This window comes from Rattus norvegicus, chromosome 7 (genome assembly GCF_021556685.1).
Source record: "Rattus norvegicus strain SHRSP/BbbUtx chromosome 7, alternate assembly SHRSP_T2T, whole genome shotgun sequence".
NCBI lineage: Eukaryota > Metazoa > Chordata > Mammalia > Rodentia > Muridae > Rattus > Rattus norvegicus.
Genome location: NC_141540.1, coordinates 82656135 through 82674427, shown reverse-complemented (window position 1 = coordinate 82674427; position 18293 = coordinate 82656135). Strand labels below are relative to the sequence as shown.

The 18293-nt window shown below is 39.6% G+C and overlaps 1 pseudogene; it reads left to right on the top strand.

Annotated features, from left to right (window-relative positions):
• Positions 1 to 1494: 1494 nt before the first annotated feature.
• LOC148004777 (small nucleolar RNA SNORA4) lies at positions 1495 to 1583 on the top strand (annotated as a pseudogene).
• The last annotated feature ends 16710 nt before the right edge of the window (positions 1584 to 18293 follow it).

Sequence of the window (18293 nt, the reverse complement as noted above, 5' to 3'; positions counted from 1 at the left end):
AATTAGGCTAATTTATCAGTATTCTATTGGTCAATGTTAGGGTTTCGAACTTTTGCAGTGTTAGTATAACAGTGGCATAGCAAAGGGAGGAAATATGAAGCATGTAGTCACTGGCAACTGAGTTGAGACAAGGGAGTAGCTGAAGGTTACATCTATGAAATGTTACATCTGGGGCTGGAGAGATGGCTCAGTGGTTAAGAGCACCGACTGCTCTTCCTGAGGTCCTGAGTTCGAATCCCAGCAACCACATGGTGGCTCACAACCATCTGTAATGAGATCTGATGTCCTCTTCTGGTGTGTCTGAAGGCAGCTACAGTATACTAATATACAATAAAATAAAATCTTTTTAAAAAAAAGAAATGTTACATCTAAACTTGTGTATCCTTTATGGCGAAGCCTGTGAGCAACCAAACCCTCTTTTCGATAAGAGCTGTGGTTACCTTAGTGTTTAACGAATTGACCCTGGGGTAAGGAGCTAGTTGTCTTTTTTCTAGCTGCCAAGCTATGTTAGTTTAGCTATCAATGTAATCAGAAATCTGGGAAGAATAAATTATAATCTAGGTGTCATGTATTAATTAAAATGACAGAGGTTGGTCTATAGTCCATTACCTAAACAATTCCCAGGTCCCTGTGATCTCCATCATAACTCAGGCCCAGAAGATGAGAGACTTTTTCCTATGGAGTAGGAACATGGGAGAAACAACCCACCTCATCTTAGGCAATATGAGACATTTAATTCTCCTGGTGTCTTCTGTTTGTCCACAGTTTAAGCTAAGCCCTGGCAGTGGGCAAGGCAAGGAAGCAGTAGTCATTGTACCACAATCTAGTCCTTTGTTGCAGTGCTCATATCTTCTTAGAGACCTTGCTGGGGTATAGGGGAGTGTCACGATTTAGAAGTCTCTGTCATAATAAACTTAAATATTTAACATTATACTTAGCAAATTTCTGACAGGATTGAGAGCTAATATCTATTAAGCATATCTGAGTCAGTCTGTGTTTGTTTTAATTATTTGTTCTAGATTGTATCTAGCAAACAAAGAAGTTACATTATAACTTAATAACAGTAGCAAAAACAAGGCTGAACATATCTTTAAGGCAAGGGTCTTTACTTTTTGATTGTTATAAATATTTAAAGTAGTATTGAATTAAATTATTATAAACCATATGAAAACCTTATCTGCCCATAACAAAGATGGCGGATAGTCATAAAACTGCCTTTAACCAAAATGGCAGTGAAGCTACAGCCAGCCATGTGAGCCGACAGTTCTTAGGTAAGATGCAAGTGAAGTGATAGCCCCGCCTGCGGAGGAAAGTCGCATGTTCGTTATACCTTAGAATGGAACTACAGAAGCATGGCTGTGTACCAACAGAACCAAATACACATTTAAAGACAAATAGACGCGTTTTGTCTGGAGGACAGGACATGATGTGCATACGGCGGAGTGTCTGGGCACGCAGAGCAGCTCCGATGTGCAGCACATAGAGATCCCTTCTCTAGCCACAGCTGGCTGAGTGAGTAAGACCACACACCACAGTGGACTATGCCACTTAGCATGGTTCATTACTATATTGTGGCCTACAATGATAAAATAAATAAATAAATAAATAAATAATAAATAAATAAATAAATAAATAAATAAATAAATAAATGTATGTCCAAAACAAAATCTGGAGAGTACTGTTAGACTCAAAGGAGTGGGATAGGAAGCGTTCCATTTTTTGGATTGCTGGTGAAAGTTGTAAAAGTTTTAATTGGCCATTTAGAGTTATTATCTAGTAATTATTGGGACCAAATTTAGTGTGTGAATTTAAAAGCCTTTAAGAGCAGGCAGAGTCCCAGTAGGGTGTCTGGAAGGAGCTGCAAAGACATTTCCTTTGAGTGGGGGTAGACATTATCAGTTTTACTATTTGTGGCATCCTGAGAATAAATTAATGACTAGAAATGGGCAGCCAGGCTAGATCACCAGGTCATTATGAGGTGAACTAGCGGCTGAGCTTCAGGAGAGTCATTTACCTAGGCCTAGAATTTACCAGCAGCAGGAAAAGAGAGAAACCATCTCAAGGAGGGAAAGAGATCTCACTCAACGGAAGAGGTCCTCAGATGAGGAGTCGGCGAGAAGGGCCAGTCATGTAGACTGTGGATACCTCTGTTCTCATGGGCCCCAGAGGGTGACTATGAGTTCAATAACCCTCCCTTGGGACCAGGAACCATTTATGCTGACCAGTAGAGGTTAAGCTTACCAATTTCCTGGTGTTTGGATGGAGAGGTCTAGCAATCCAATGGCTGGCAAGTCCATGCAGTGGCAAGAAATGTGAACCTGTGAGTTTGTAAATCCTAGTCTTCACACCAAGTCATGTGTTTTGTAAAGCCAAGAATATGTTTTCTAGGGCATGGTATGGTGCAGTGGGAAGGTGTCCCTACTCCCAAAGGTACCAGCCATACAATGGGTCTAGTATAGACTAGAACTTATTTAGGGGCATGGGAAGGAGAGGTAAAAAAAAAAAAGGAGTAAAGGCAGAGAAAGAGAGGGACACAGAAGGACAGAGAGAGAGAGAGGTATGGGGAGGGGCTAGCTGGTATCTCATGGAGAGAGGGGAGGGGGGCGGGGGGAAGGAGAGAGAGAAAGAGAAAAGGGTTAAGAGAAAAAGGTCAGAGAGAGTGAAGAGAGGCCAAAGAGTTCCTTTTAATGCAAGCCTGGCCTACCCAGCTGTTGTTAGGTAACTGCTCAGCAGAGCCTAGAAGGAATGCTAACTCACTTTCCCACTGTAACTGGCCTTCCAGTCAAAGATTCAAACACACTTCCAGGAGTTAAGTGCCATGGCTAATTGGGATTGTCCAGTTGACCTGATGAATGTAATATCCAGGAGACTAATAAAGCTCACCCCTGGGTGGGTTTGTAGTTGCCTTTTCCAGGGATAAGATCATCAGGGCTTTGGCTTGAAGAATGGGTCAACCCTTTGATGGATTCATAGTATTATGGCATTAAAGGAAGTAGTTAAATGTGGGAGATGAATTCAAGTGGGAGGAAGTAGGTATGTGGAGGGTGCTAATGGTTTCCTCTGGCTGTGCCATCCTCTGGCCCTCCCTGCATTCTCTTTTCTCTGTTTCCTGTCTACCATAATGGAACTCTCCTGTTCGGCCACACTTGCTTCCAGACAGAGCTCAGACCCCGAGAGACCAAGAACAAAGCACATTTCACCCTATTTTAGATTTGTTTCTTAGGTACTTGGCTCACAGCCATTTATAAGAAACAAAAACAACCACTTTACTTTGTTTTCTTCAACCTACCGTCTCGAAATATGACATTTACCTTTGGTTAAAGTGATACTCTATAGGAAGAGGTTTTTATCTGCTGAGGATACTGGACAATGGTGCCACAAAGTCTAGGTCATCACCTCCTCTTCCCGTATAGAAGTCTTCCTCCCCATTTACGATGTTTTTGTTGTGTATTTTTAAAACACTTGTATAAGAAAATGTTTTGCTATAGATATATACATATATATATAATATATACATGATATACATAGATTAAACTGTTGTAGTCACATAAATATAGTTATCATGAGAAGATTCTTATTGACTTTAGAAATTAGGCTGCCTTGGAAATTTTCACTCAGCTAAAGGATTTTACCAGAGAATCCATTTTAAATAAAAGAAAATAGAATAAACAGTTAAATGTTCCTTGGCTTTTGAAGAGGTAAATATTCCCTTTGGAGAAATGATTGATGAGGACTTAAAGCACATTAATTGACTACTATAACCCCTCCCTGGGCTGTGTGGGTTAGGAGAGAATAATTCTCACCAAAAGAATAAAGAACTAGCTAATGCCAGGTTTAGCCATCTCTTCTAGACAGGAAGCTGTTATCTGTCTCTTCTAAAGTGTGTTTAGACCCTTAACAGCTTAAATTTAGCTCTCAGGCAGCCTCTCCAGTCTCCCTGTGGGGTATGAGTGGTGTTAAATGACTGACAGATGTTAAACAAAGATACCTTCCCACACAGCTTCCTTTGACTCTTTGAGTGAGCTTTAACTCGTGGGGGCAGGGAGGCAGGGACCCCCAAGAGATAAGTCAGTCACAGGGCTCTGAAACTCTGAAATTAACATACCTCACACTTTTGTCCAATGTCCTAAATCTTAAAATAGTGAAACTCCAATTGTCTGTCAGGTGGCTTGGAAGTCTTTGAAGCAGTGCTAGCTAGCTAGCATCCTGCAATGAGATTGCCTATGGCGCTTCCTTAACTCCAGGAAGATAAAGACAGAAAGAGCAGGTTTCGTGGCTCCTAGTATCTCCGCATGTTGAAAACCTGAGTGTCTTCTGTTACAGAAGCTAATCTCTCTGCATATTTACTGAGCTGTCCTAACAGCTTTACATTCTACGCCTCATTTAATCTTTACAGTGTTGCCGTCCAATGCTGTCCAATGTGTATTCATGGCTCCCATTTGGACAGAGGACTCAAGCAGGGAGATGTTAAGTAGCATGCCCAAGGTCACACAGCTAACTAGTAAGCTAATTCGACCCTACACCTGCCTAGAAAATGCAGAGTGAAATATTATAAAGGATTATAATATTTAAAATATTATAAAGGATGTTTAATCATACCTTAGTGTCTGGCAGCCTTTGCTATCAGTGTCAGAATCTTAGTTATCAGAGATATTCTCTCATCGTTTCTTCACACTAGCATCTCCCTTTTGTTTGTTTGAGTTTTTGTTTTGTTTTGTTGCAAGGGCTGATGAAATGTTAGGCCACTATCATTTCACATCTGTTATTTTAATTTGGCATAACATTTAATAAAGTGCTGTAACCTATGAAAAAGTATAATGTATATGTATATGTATATGATATGAAGGATGGTTAAGAGGCCATGTTTAAGAAGTAAGCTGAACAGTTACCCTCTAAATATACATCCATGTATTAGAGTCTGTGAATGTGGAACCAGTTGAACAAAGAGTGTTTTGTAGATGTAATGAAAACAAAAATCTCCAGATATGATCATTCTTGGATTACGGTGATGGAAAGTGTCCTTTGACTAAGACAGCCTGTGTAAACACAGAGCAGGACAGGGAAGTGATGCAGTCAGCACACAGGAAGTGCGAGACATTAGAAGCTGGGAAAGGCAAGGCACTGCTGTCTGAACAGATTTGAGAGGGAATGCAGCTCTGCAGACACCTTCGTTACATACTTCCCACCTCCAGAGCTGGGAAAGGATAGATTTCTGACCTAAGGAAGCTCATATTTGATAACAATACAGTTACCCCTACCAAGCTAACACAGAATCATGTGTAGCCCAGAAGCCTACACAATAGACGTTGAAGAAAGAGACTCTGAGTCTGGGGTGACAATTGAAAGGGTTGTAGCAAAGGTGACAGCTGTCCCGCCCTGCAGGACAGTCAACGAGGGTACAGAGGATACCTGGAAGAGAATGGGGGACAAGAGATGCGAAGAAGGACGCCAAGACAAGAGTCTGATCAAGGCCACAAATTTATTTTTTCCCAAGGCTGAATTTATACCACAGCAGGGGTAACAGAGGGAGGGGGGAAGTGGGAAGCATCTACGAGAGCCAAGGACACCACTCTTGTGGTCAGCTGATGTCAACAGGATGTTGGATTCTCAGACAGGTCACAGGTTTGTCATATCACTGGGCATCCTGACCACCAGATTTGTATTAGTCTTCTGCAGCTGGCTGGGGATTTTCCATGAACCCAGTCATACTTAACTCTAACTATAATATTAACATCAATAATGGAGGGTTTTAAGGGCATCGCTCCTAACAGACAACTATCTGAAAACATCCCTGTGACTTTTTGGTCTAAAGGTGAGGTACAGGGGTGCCTTCTGGAAGTTCAGGACAGCTAGAATATTCTCAGTCCTGGCCTAATCAAGAACAGTCCTGGAAATGGGATTAAATATTATTAATTATGTAATAGGAGAAAAAAGAAAAAGGAAGGACGGGGAAGTAGGTAAATCTGAGGCCCAGCTATCAATTATTCTTTCTATACCACTTTTCAAATAATTTTATAATTTAAATATTCTAGGCTACCCAGTGAAATCTTGTTTCCCACAATTATTCTATCCACCCATTCATTTATTAAACAATTATTTGTTTAGTACATGTATTACTATTCTTGCTTTTGAAGGAGGGAATAGAAAAGAGACTAGTGTCAGTCTTCTTGGTTCTCACATGGGGTGGGCTGAGGAGTGGTGGTTAGCACTGAGAAAAGTGACAATTGGCATGTGGAAGTTGCTAGGGGGTGGCTTCCTCTGCAGCTGCCATGATCCCTGTTTCGTCCCACTTTCCTCGAGCCTCCTGGCTTTATCTGTAGATGTGGCACATATTCAAACCCACATGCTTGCTTTTGTTTCTTTAATGTCAGCCCTTGTATACAGAGAGCTGTCTTCACTTTGAATATCTTGAAACTTCTTATCAGGTAACTGACAGAAAGTTACTCTTTTGTGATTGTTTGTGTCGTTGAGATTGTCTATTCTGGAGACTAGGTGGTGACTGAATCAGCCCTCTATAGTAGTAGATTTAAGTTGTTTCCAAACTTCACCATCTGGAAAATTGTAATGTATAAGTCTGTACAAACATCATGAAGCCCTTGGATAATTTCCCAGAGGAGGAATTTCTAGGATATATGTGTAAGTTTGACAAGTATTGCCAGATTGCCTTTCATCATGGTTTTGTTAACACCACAGGGACAGTGAAGGAGAGTCCTGGTTTTCCCACAGGTTACTCATGCAGCAGAGGTCAGAGAAAAGTTGCTGCGGCCTTGGGTCTCTCTGATTCTAAGAATGATGATCTCATGTAATTTCTAATGTTCACTTGTCCTTTTCTGAGTAATAGTGAACGTTTTCTCATGTGCCTAAGAGTCATGAGCAATTCTTTCCCAATGAACTCATTGTTCATATTTTTATCCAATTTTTTTTTTGCTGGGAAGTTGGCCTTTTTTTCACCCACTTCTATTGTCTTATGCGAGATTGTTCTTGTTTAATTAGTTGAAGTTTTCTTTCATGTGTCTTGCTCTTTTGCTTTGACTATAGCTTTTGTTCCCCTGCCCCCCCATCGATGTTTGATATGTATAGCAACATATACCACCTTTTTTTAATAGTTTCTGATTTTTGAATCATGTTTTACAAAATTGTTCTACTCCATGTTTATAAAAATGTTTTCTCCTCTAGTGTGATTATAATTTTTATGTTTTGCAGTTAACTCTTTGATCTATTTATAATATATTCTGCTATGTAGCTTGAAAGATGAATCAGTTGGATTCCAATGATTCTATAGCTCTCACATGAATATATCTGTATCTATATAATTTCTTTTTAGCTGATACATAAGATCAAAAAAGTAGTGAAAGGTACCATGTAATATATCCATACATATATGCATTGTGTAATCTATAAATCCAGGTAAGTATGTGTGTCTTCTCAAGTATTTATCATCCCTTTATGGCAAAATCTGTAATGCCTTTAAATTTAGTCTTTGATAATGTCATACACATATGCAAAGTATTTTGGTCATTTTTCTGCCCTACTTCACCCCTAGCTTTTGGATATGCACATTATGCACCAGTACAGTCTCCTGCCTATGCTACCCTATACCAGCCAGAACTTCTCATTACTATCTAGAGTAGTATAGTGCCAAATGACCAGTGCCCAGGCCTCTTTCTTTCCTCACTCACCTACCCCTGTCATCTGGAACCATCGTTCTATACTCAACTTTCATATCAATCCACGGGCACTTTTCAAACTCTATGTTGCCATGTTCATTTGAGATGAATGCCCCTGGCTGTAATACAGTCGCTTTATTTTGCATCATGGTGTTGTACTTTCCAATGCAAGTACATTTAATCCTATTTAATAGTTGAACATCGTTTCTTTTGATATGTTTCTCTGACCAAGATGTTTCTGTCTTATTTTCTTTTTTCCCTAAGCCTGGTGATTCTCTTCCTTACATCTCCACAGTGCAGGTGCTTCAGGTGTGTACCACTGCCTCTTGTGATTTTGGACATTTAATTTTCCTTTAGAACCAGTGCGTTTAAACCATGAAATAATTGACATTTTGATGGAATAGAATTGAAATTACCAAAAAGAGGAATGATGTTTCCATCATATGAAACCCTCCCGGGTAAGATTACTATTTATTTATTTCCTTGTTCAATCATATTGTTTATTCTGAAGTACCAAAATGGTCTTAATTTAGTTTTTGGATGTGTATCATTAAGTTTGTTAACAGGCATTTAATATAATCCATATTGTCTATTACAAATGGTTCATTTCTTCCATTATATCTTCTGATTTTGTCAAAAATATGCATATTTTTGCATACTAATTCTATGTCTCACCATCCAACTGCATTCTTAGGTTTTCTATGTATTGTCAGATCTTTGTAAGTAGTAGCACTGTTATCTCTCCATTCCCTATTTTTCCACCCCCTTCTTTTTTCTAGTTTAGTTTTCTTTTGATAGGCAAGTATTTTGTCATTTCTGTCATGAATTTTCACATTTGCTTATGGAATCTCATGCTAGAACATCTTGTTCCCATCTAGAATAGTTTAGTACCCAATGACCAAGGCTCCAGTCTTCTTTCCTAACCTACGTACCCTGGCTATGGTGGTTTAAATATGCTTGGCCCAGAGAGTGGCACTATTAGGAGGTGTGGCCTTTTTGGAAGGAGATAAAGACCTGAAGACCACTTTGACATCAGACATGGCAATGCAGAGTTTGGTGTTTGCCCAGCTGCTTTCCTGTGTAGCTGTGAGGATCACACTTAAGTGATTGGATGAATCTGAGAAGAGACTTTGAACTTTGGACTTTTAATATTCTTAAGACTGCTATAGACTATGGGAACTTTGGAAGCTGGACTAAAAACTATCCCCAATTAAATGTTGTCCTTATAGGAGTTGCCTTGATCATGGTGTCTGTTCACAGCAGTGAAACCCTAACTAAGACAGAAGTCAGCCATCTGGAACAACTACAATCAACTTCTGCATGAAACCATGGACACTCTTTGAAATTCTAGCTTTTCTTACTGATTTGAGATGAACATCTTGAACATATTTTTATGTGTGAGTTGCTCTATTTTTAAGCATGGTATTCTATTTGCCAATGCAAGTAAATTTATTACTATGCAATAATTGAATGTTCTTTCTATTCAAATGTTTCTTTGACCAAGTTGTTTCATCTTGGTTTTTCATTCATACTCATCTTTTTTTTAATTTTTATTAGATATATTTCTTTACTTACATTTCAAATGTTGTTCCCTTTCCCGGTTTCCTGTCCATAATTCCCCATCCCCTCCCCCATATGGGTATTCCCTCATACATCTCCCTTACTCTCCCCCATATTCCCCTGCACTGAGGGTCCAACCTTGGCAGGACCAAGGGCTTCCCCTTCCACTGGTGCCCCAACAAGGCTATTCTCTGCTACATATGCAGTTGGAGCCGTGGGTCAGTCCATGTATAGTCTTTCAGTAGTGGTTTAGTTCTTGGAAACTCTGGTTGGTTGGCATTGTTGTTCTTATGGGGTTGCAAGCTCCTTCAGCTCTTTCAATACTTCCTCTAATTCCCCCCAAGGGGGTCCTGTTCTCAGTTCAGTGGTTTGCTGCTAGCATTGACCTAGGTATGGGACATGCTCTGGGTGTGTCTCTCAGGAGAGATCTATATCTGGTCCCTTTCAGCATGCATTTTTTAGCTTCATCAATCTTATGTAGTTTTGGTGGCTGTATATATATGGGCCACATGTGGGGCAGGCTCTGAATGGCCATTCATTGAGTCTCTGCTCTAAATTTTGCTTTTATATCCCCTCCAATGAATATTTTTCCCCTTTTAAGAAGGAGTGGGAGCATCTGCATTTTGGACATCCTTCTTCTTGAGCTTCCTTTGGTCTGTGGATTGCATCTTGGGTAATTCGAGCTTTTGGGCTAATATGCACTTATCAATGAGTTCATACCAAGTGTGTTTTTCTGTGATTGAGTAACCTCACTCAGGATGATATTTTCTAGTTCATTCCATTTGCCTATGAATTTCATGAAGTCATTGTTTTTGATAGCTGAATAGTACTGCATTGTGTAGATGTATCACATTTTCTATATCTATTCCTCTGTTGAAGGGCATCATATTCATCTTTTTTATAGAGATGTTTATATTTAAATTTATGGCAGATAGCTCATGCTTCAAAATTTTACTGGAACGTTTTGGAGGAACTGTTGTTGATTTCCATAATGTACTACTTTTCCACATTTTTCTTAGCATCCTTAGTATTCTACTCTCCAGAAAACATTATCTGCCATTGAATGACATGCATTTTTCTGAGTTGAGGGCAGTGTGGAGGACTGAATGCCTCCAGTTGTCCCAGGCACCTATTAGGTCCTGACATAGATCGACTGTCTCCTGTAAGCATGGTGCAGAATATATCTGTTTGTAAAACCCTGCCACCACTCCTTTCTCAGAACCCCCCATCTGTGCCACCAACTCTCTTTATGCACTGCACCAAGTAAGTCACACAATGATTGCACCAGTCAAGGAGGGCTTGGGGGAGCTGTGGAGCTGTATGAAGTGGTCCTGGAGCAAGAGTGGGTTCAAGGACAAATCCTGGAAATCTCATCCTGACATTGGCAGAAGTAGGATCACTACCCCTTGCCGTGGGCCTGTCTGTTCAGCACATGTAGACTAGTGTCTCCACATTTGCCCCATCAGAGGAGATCACATAGCCCAGTAGCTTGGTTAAACTTCCTATCCCCTTATAAGGTCATTTCCAGCAGTACCTGAAATTCCTTCTTAAGCAAATGAGGCATCCCCAGCATCCTGGTCTTGGCTGTGGATGTACAGTCACCAAAGTTGATCCCACAAAGTTTTAAATACCTTTGTTCTACTCCAATTAAAAAGCTGTCTCACTGAAGCCTGTCTTCCAAGAGTCTACTCTTGTCTCATTGACTTGGCTGCCTGAGGTCTCCATCCACTGACCATTTCCAGCCTTGCTTCCCTGCTACTTGCTATGGGTGGGGAAGTGGGGCTGGGAGCAGCAAGTGAATAAACTGCTTTGTTTCAAGAACATTCTTTCCACCCTTCTGTAATCCAGCATTTCCAGGATTTCTTAGTATCCCTTTTGACTTTCTTCTAGATGACTTCTAACATAGCTTGGCTGGTTTCAGTGGTCATTACCCACATGATAGATCTGCTAATCATCCATGTCCTATATTTCTGAAAGTATAAAGCCCAAGAGAATGTCTTTGTAATTCTACTGATAACATTTTGCATATTCTATTAGAGAAAAGCAGTATATAAAGCCATATCGAAAGAACTGTCACTTTTTTCTGACATTATTCTTTCTTTCTCAGCACACATTTACAAACATGTTTATGTGTTAATGCACCTGTGTGTACACATGTGTGCATATGGATATGTTCCTGATTATCAAATATTATAAAAGACTAAAGTAAATTGAGACTTAAAATGCTCTTTAGATTTTGTAATGGGTTGACTTTTTGATGAAAAGAATAATTTTATTGGAAAACTTGAGATGGGAACAAGGAGTAAACTAAGGAGTGCAGAATGCCTTTCTAATACACTTGGCTAGTAAGTAAAGGAAAATTTTACAGGATCAAATTGAAAGTCATGGCTAAGAAACTCTATATTTAGATCTTCGTAAGAAACTTGTTTAGAAAGTGGCGTCACAAGCTTGTGAAGTCTTGTCCTTGAGGGTGGGGGAGGAAAGCAAAGAGAAAGGACAAAATTTTCTTAGGACCCAGACTTCAGCAGTTTTCATTCTGGAGTCACATTGCAGTTAAATTCTTTGGAATGTTTCCTTGGCTCTGAGACCTCGAGTGACAGATTTTGCTAAACAACAAACTTAGGTAATACCCAAGACCCTTTTCCTGACCAACCTTCCCATACTAGTAACCATCTTCCCTGAATGTCCTATAGGTAATTCAAAGTCAATTATCCACATCATAATTTAATATTTTGTCCAATCCCAAAGATGGTACACCTCTTCCCTATATTATCTTTCTTTTTTAAAAGATTTATTTTATGTATATGAGCACACTGTAGCTGTCTTCAGACACACCAGAAGAGGGCATCAGATCTCATTACAGATGGTTGTGAGCCACCATGTGATTGCTGGGAATTGAACTCAGGACCTCTGGAAGAGCAGTCAGTCCTTTTAACCACTGAGCCATCTCTCCAGCCCTATATTACTTTTCTTAGCAAATAAATAACTATTATCTACTGAGAAACTTGAGCAAGACATCACTGTATATCTCAAAGGCCTCCCCCACAATGTTTAAATTATAATTGGGAAAAGGCTCTTTTATGTCACGCTAATTATTTTCACTTGAAGTGCTCATGTCCCTTCCACCCTAACCATATCCTTGGAGTAGATTATGATCAATTCTTACCTATACCATTGCTGCATTTATTAGTTGTTTTCTGATCTACTGTATATTCACATACTATCTTCATGTAACCCCCATACCTCTAAAATAGTGATTTTTTTTCAAAAGATGGATCTGACTATGCCATTTCACTGGTTAAAGTTTTCCTAAAAATAAAAATCCAAAAAACAAAAAAAACAAAGATCAGACAAGAGTCTGATTGTACCTATACCTTTCCTGCATCAAACTAACCTGTACCAGACAGCTGCACACTTCCATCTCCACTTCAGAGAGACAAGTGAAGGTATTACCATTCACTTAGAGAAAAGAAACTATTCCTGTTGAAGAAAATATCCCGTTTAGACTGTAATTTTGATCAACTTTTGGATATATAAATATTGCATCTTAAGCTTTGTGGAGATTACAAAGGCTAAAACAAAGAGAACTAGGGTATGAGTCTTGAGGAAGATTTGGCAGACCACTGTTAGGCATGTAAGATAAAACACTCAAGAGGTTTTTAACCAAGTGATCTGATCTATGCTTATAAAGGATCTGGGAGAGGAGGACACTGTGGATATGAGTAGGCACAGAGGGACCAGTGGAGGAGACTGGGTCATAATTTACACAAGAGTTGATGGTAACTTATGGGTGTGTGTAGGGATGTATGTGTAGGGAGGTGGCAAATCACTTAATGCTACTCAGAATGTTACCAATGCTTGCCATCTCTACTGGCATGAGGAGGACTGGATGTGAAGTATATGGAGGGAAAAATAAAATATCCCTTCAAACTGCTTTAGACCAAAGTTTACTTTAAGCTGGAAAGAGGAGGATATTGTGAAGAGTTCAGATTAGAACAACAGTTGAGCATTTAGTATTGCTGAAACTAAGGGTGCTTGAGTCATCAGACAGTTGGCCAGTACATTCCTAGCAAATTGTTGGCTCTGTAAACTAGAAGAATATGAAAGACATCACCTTGAAGATACTTATTTGGGAACTGTCACAGTAGTTGAGATCACCAGAGAGGTAAGTATAGACTGAGCCTGGGCCCGGCTCACTCTGGTATTAATAATATACCAATAACAAACAAACAAACAAAAAACCCAAAGAAGTACCCAGTGATATAAGAAACAAAACAAAACAAAATGAACAACAAAAAAGACCAACGGAATGTGCTATCCCAAAAGATCCCAGTAAAGGATTTGAATGAGAAACATGTTCTTTAGTGTGTCAGACGGTGTTACTAGGACAAGTAAACTGAGAACAAGTAACTGATCATTATGTGATTTACCAACATAGGAATTACTAGTGACAGGGAAGAGAAATTTTAGCAAGTAGTGAAGCTAAGACCCGTTTGGATTGGGTTGAGGAGAAAATAGTGGAGATTGGAGTCAGGTAGTCTATATATTAATTACATCAAGACATTTTGTTCTTAGAAAGGCAGGGTAGGCTATCTATTGTAATAACAGAAGGAACTATGCAAGCTGCTCACATAGAAAAGGAACCTGCAGCCCTGACTATAATAACCACGAACCCCAATAATGACCATAATGGCAAGATTTTCCACATGGTGAAAGTGTGGAACTTACATGCTGGGGGTAGCCAACAACTGTCTAATTGGTCTGAAGTCTCACACAACTGGAGAAATCCATGCCTGATACTGTAAACTTAGCCAGCTGCCTCTGACTGGTGGGGCTGTGGAACCCAGAAGAAAGCCTACTATTGTCATTTTTCTAAGCCAGCAATGTCTAACTACAGTGTAAACACTTATGCTTACTCCCCAAACCCTAGGCAGATAGAAGCTACTACAGAAAGACACAGTCAAAATTCAGAGGACAAACTTCACGTGGTACACATGTCCCCAGTTGATACATCTACAATGTAATATCTCGTCTAGAGCTCAGGGCATATTGCAGACCCGGTGGGAAAACTGTAAGCCCGGGGGTGACTGCTTCAAGACAGTGTCTGTTGCATGAAATATAAAAAAGGCACCAACCGTCCCATGCTAACACCAGTTACTTTCTGACCCCGGTCTTGCACCTCTAAGGCTAACCCCCTGCAGTGACTCTCACTCCCGGGGGCGGGGGTTCTTTTGCTGTGGATTCTGCTCACATTCCCAGTCATCTGTCACCTGTGGTTAGCTGTCACAAATTCCCATAAACTAGTCAAATCAAAACTCTAGAGGCTTGTAAATTATGTCAGGTTCATACTAGTAAATTCTTAACCCACAAAACGCCCACACAATGAACTGGAAATTCAATTGATATAAACACAAGCTACGCACCTGATGTGGCAAATACACCTTACTAATTATTTAATCATCTATCTAAGAAATCCCCAGTACTTGTGGCTCCCAGGACAGTGTGGTTCTGGTTCTTCTTCCTCACCTATAGGTTGCCTCCTCCTCTCCTTCCCTTCCTCTGTCTCTCTGAACTGTCTCTAAAATTTTCAGCCTGCCTTCCTTTTCCACTGCCCAATCACAGGCTCTCACGTTATCTTGTGCCTGCCCTCACCTGCATGTAGACAGCAATCCAATCCACAAGTGTCTTTAAAAAAAACAAAACCGAGCAAACAAAGGAAGAACATGAAGTCCAGAAGCAGAGGCAGGAGGAAGGAAGAAAAATTTGGGTCTTAGACAAGTTGGGGGGAGAAGGGAGGGGTAAATATAATCACGATACATATTATGAAAAATTAAACATTAATGAGAATATAATATAAAAAGAAACTAATAAAAAGAATATTATTTTAATTTTTAAAATTAAAATGCAATTAACAGCATTTTAATTTCTTGTAGTTTCCTTTTCTTCCCTCTAAGCATTCCCAAAAAACCCTTCACACACACACACACACACACACACACACACACAGAGAGAGAGAGAGAGAGAGAGATTCCTAAATATATAAATACAATCTGATCAATATGTATCTTACTTGTATATGATTGCAAAGAAATACAGCATATTTTTAAAAGAAAACATGTTGATTTGTGTGTATAATCTTGACACTAGGAAGAATAACTGAGAAGAAAGGTAGAAAAAAGACCACTTTTGTGTCTTCATGGAGACAAGGGTGAAGAACTAGAGGGGCTCCTCTTCCTTGGTGCATGCCTACCCATCAATATCTGCAGTGAAGGCATGGCTATGCAAGTGAGTGCAGATGAGTAAACAGCCTAAGAGTAGGCATCCTGGGATGTGCTAGTGTCTAAATGAAATGGACAGCAAGCCTCATAGTTGGAACTCAGCATAGGAGAAGAAATAATACAAGTTTAGGGACACAGAATAGCCATTGAGATCCAGAAAAATAAAGGAAAAACAATAGGAATACAGAAGATAGCTGGGCAGCATATGAGATTGGTGATCAACATTTGAAAGATATTCTAATACTTTACTGAGTATTTCTCTAGTCACATTCAGCTGTTGCACATGGGCAAAAAGAACATACCATATTCGAAGAGTTACACTGTGAGGCTCAAGGAGCAAAGGCTTTAGGCAGTGATATGGTGGTATGTGGAGTTGGAGTAGTCTATTCCACAGAATTCAGATACTCATCTGAATTAAAGAAGCATGGACTTAACTGGAGATGAGCCGAACCAACTTAGTGTTACAAACAGAACTATTGAGCAACTGTTAGTTAAAGACAAGCAAATTTGAGTCATGATTACAAGACTACCCTCCCAAGCTCTGATTTTTATGTTAAATTAGCATAACAGATGTTTTTGTGTTTGCTTCCTGAATGTAATTAATGTATCAATGCCACCACTATGGAGAACATTCTGGAAGCCCCAAAGATAAAAATAAAAAATAGCACTACTCTATGACCTAGAAATACTGGATATATACCCAAGGCAGATAAAAATCTTAGTATAATATCTGAATTCTTAAGAAAAAGAGACTTTGAGATACTCATCCCTAAGTGGAATACCTGTAACATTTTTCCCCAAAGGCTCAGGGATCTATGCAGAAGATGGGCTTGAAAGACTATAAGAACCAGAGGCTCTTGATGATCTTGAGGAAGCCATTTTCCAGCCACGACAGGGCAGATACATTTGTGAACTCACAAGGACTATGATATATGCGCTACATAGACCTGCCCAAGCCAAGCCAGACAAGTTCCCAGCATGGAAGAGGAACGCGGTGAACATGAAAGTCTACCTCAAGCCAAGCAGTCTCTGCCATCAGACTGTTGCTGGGTCGGGAAAACTCAGTTCTCTTCAATAGAGTGATACTTGGTCATACTCTAAGCTAGGTTCCAGGCCCATGAGTAGTCAGCCAATACAAACTGGAACTTAGGGTCTTTTGGTTTTGAAAGGGAGAGAACTTGAAGTTGGGTGGTTAGGGAGGTTCGAGAAGATCTAGGAAGAATTGGCAGAGAATAATATGATAAGATATAGTCTATGTAGTTCTCAAAAATAAGAAAAAACTCCTTTAAAAAGATATCTGGGGTCTGGGTTCAGTGGATAAGACCACTGACTGATTTTTCTAAGGACCCTGGTTCAACCCAGCACCATGTGATAGCTCACGACTGCTGTAACTCCAGTTCCAGGGTTCCATCACCCTCACACAGACATACATACATACATTTTTATAACACAAAAATAATTAATCTTTTTTGGAAAAGATATCTGAACTCTCATACTCGTTGCAATATTATTCACAAGAGCCAAGATACAAAAAAGAACTTTACTGTCTTCCCCATTTAGTGAACCTTAAAAACAGCGAGACCCTGTCATTTGATCCAGCATAGATGGATACAGAAGACATACTTAGCTGAACATAATGCACTGAAATATATAGTCCCTAATCTGAATGACACATGGGATTAAAAAAAAAAAAACGTCAAACTGAAAATGACAATACTCAGCAGGGGAAGGACGGAGGAAAAGTAAGAAAGTGCTGGCTAAAATTATCCAGTAGCAGGTATGGAGGATGAATAACGCTCACGTTTAATGTGTTAGGTTGTGAGTATAGTCAATAGAATTGCTCTAGGGACTTTTAAAATAAATTTTATCTGCTGTATCAAAAAATAAACTATATAAGGTGATTGATATGCTATTTTTCTCTATTATCCTTACCATCTTACTGTCTGAACATAGCCTATAGTTTGCTATGAACCTACCAATTGAATAAATATAATGCATTTTAAAAATCATTTTATATATGCAAGGCAGATGAAAGTTTATAAAATATCTTTGGTGTAGTGACCTCATACTGCTGACTGGAATTTGGCTGCACTCAGTTCAAAAGGGTAATATGTGTAAATATCTCTCTGCCTTTTCTGCTACCATTCATGTGATCATATAGAAAATTAATATTGATTTTTTTTTATCTGTTTAAGTTTTTTGCCTGCATTTAATTCTATTTACCACATGCAGGTTTAGAGACTGTGGAGGCCGGAAGGCACTGAATGTTCTGGAACTGGAGAGACAGATAGTTGTAATCTGCTATATGTGTGCTAGCAACGAGGCTCTCTGCAAGAGCAGCAAGTGATCTAAAGCACTGAGACATTTGGAGTTTCCTCCTATGGCAAGTTTCTCAAGTGGTCATTACTTCTGGCCTCTATCTCCAACAGTTTCAAATCTTAATTCACACGCCTTTCCCTGGGAACTAGTATTGATGCAAATCATTGTCATTTCTTATTATTTTCACTTCTTTGTACCATAAATTAATGGGAGAATATACAATTCCTAAGACCTTGGACCTTGATTGAGAACATGAAGCTAACATTTTTACAGCAATCAAAAGACTGGTTGTATGCAGACCTTACTTAAGGGTAGGAATGTCCGAAGTGGACTGCCTGAAGGGCTGCAGTTACCATCAAAGCCAGACGTCAAAGGAACAGACAAACCTTTTAGAAGCTACTCCCTGCCCCCAAAACACCATCTGCTGACAGCCTCAAGCCTCAGGCAGCTGAATGCAATGCGTGCTAAT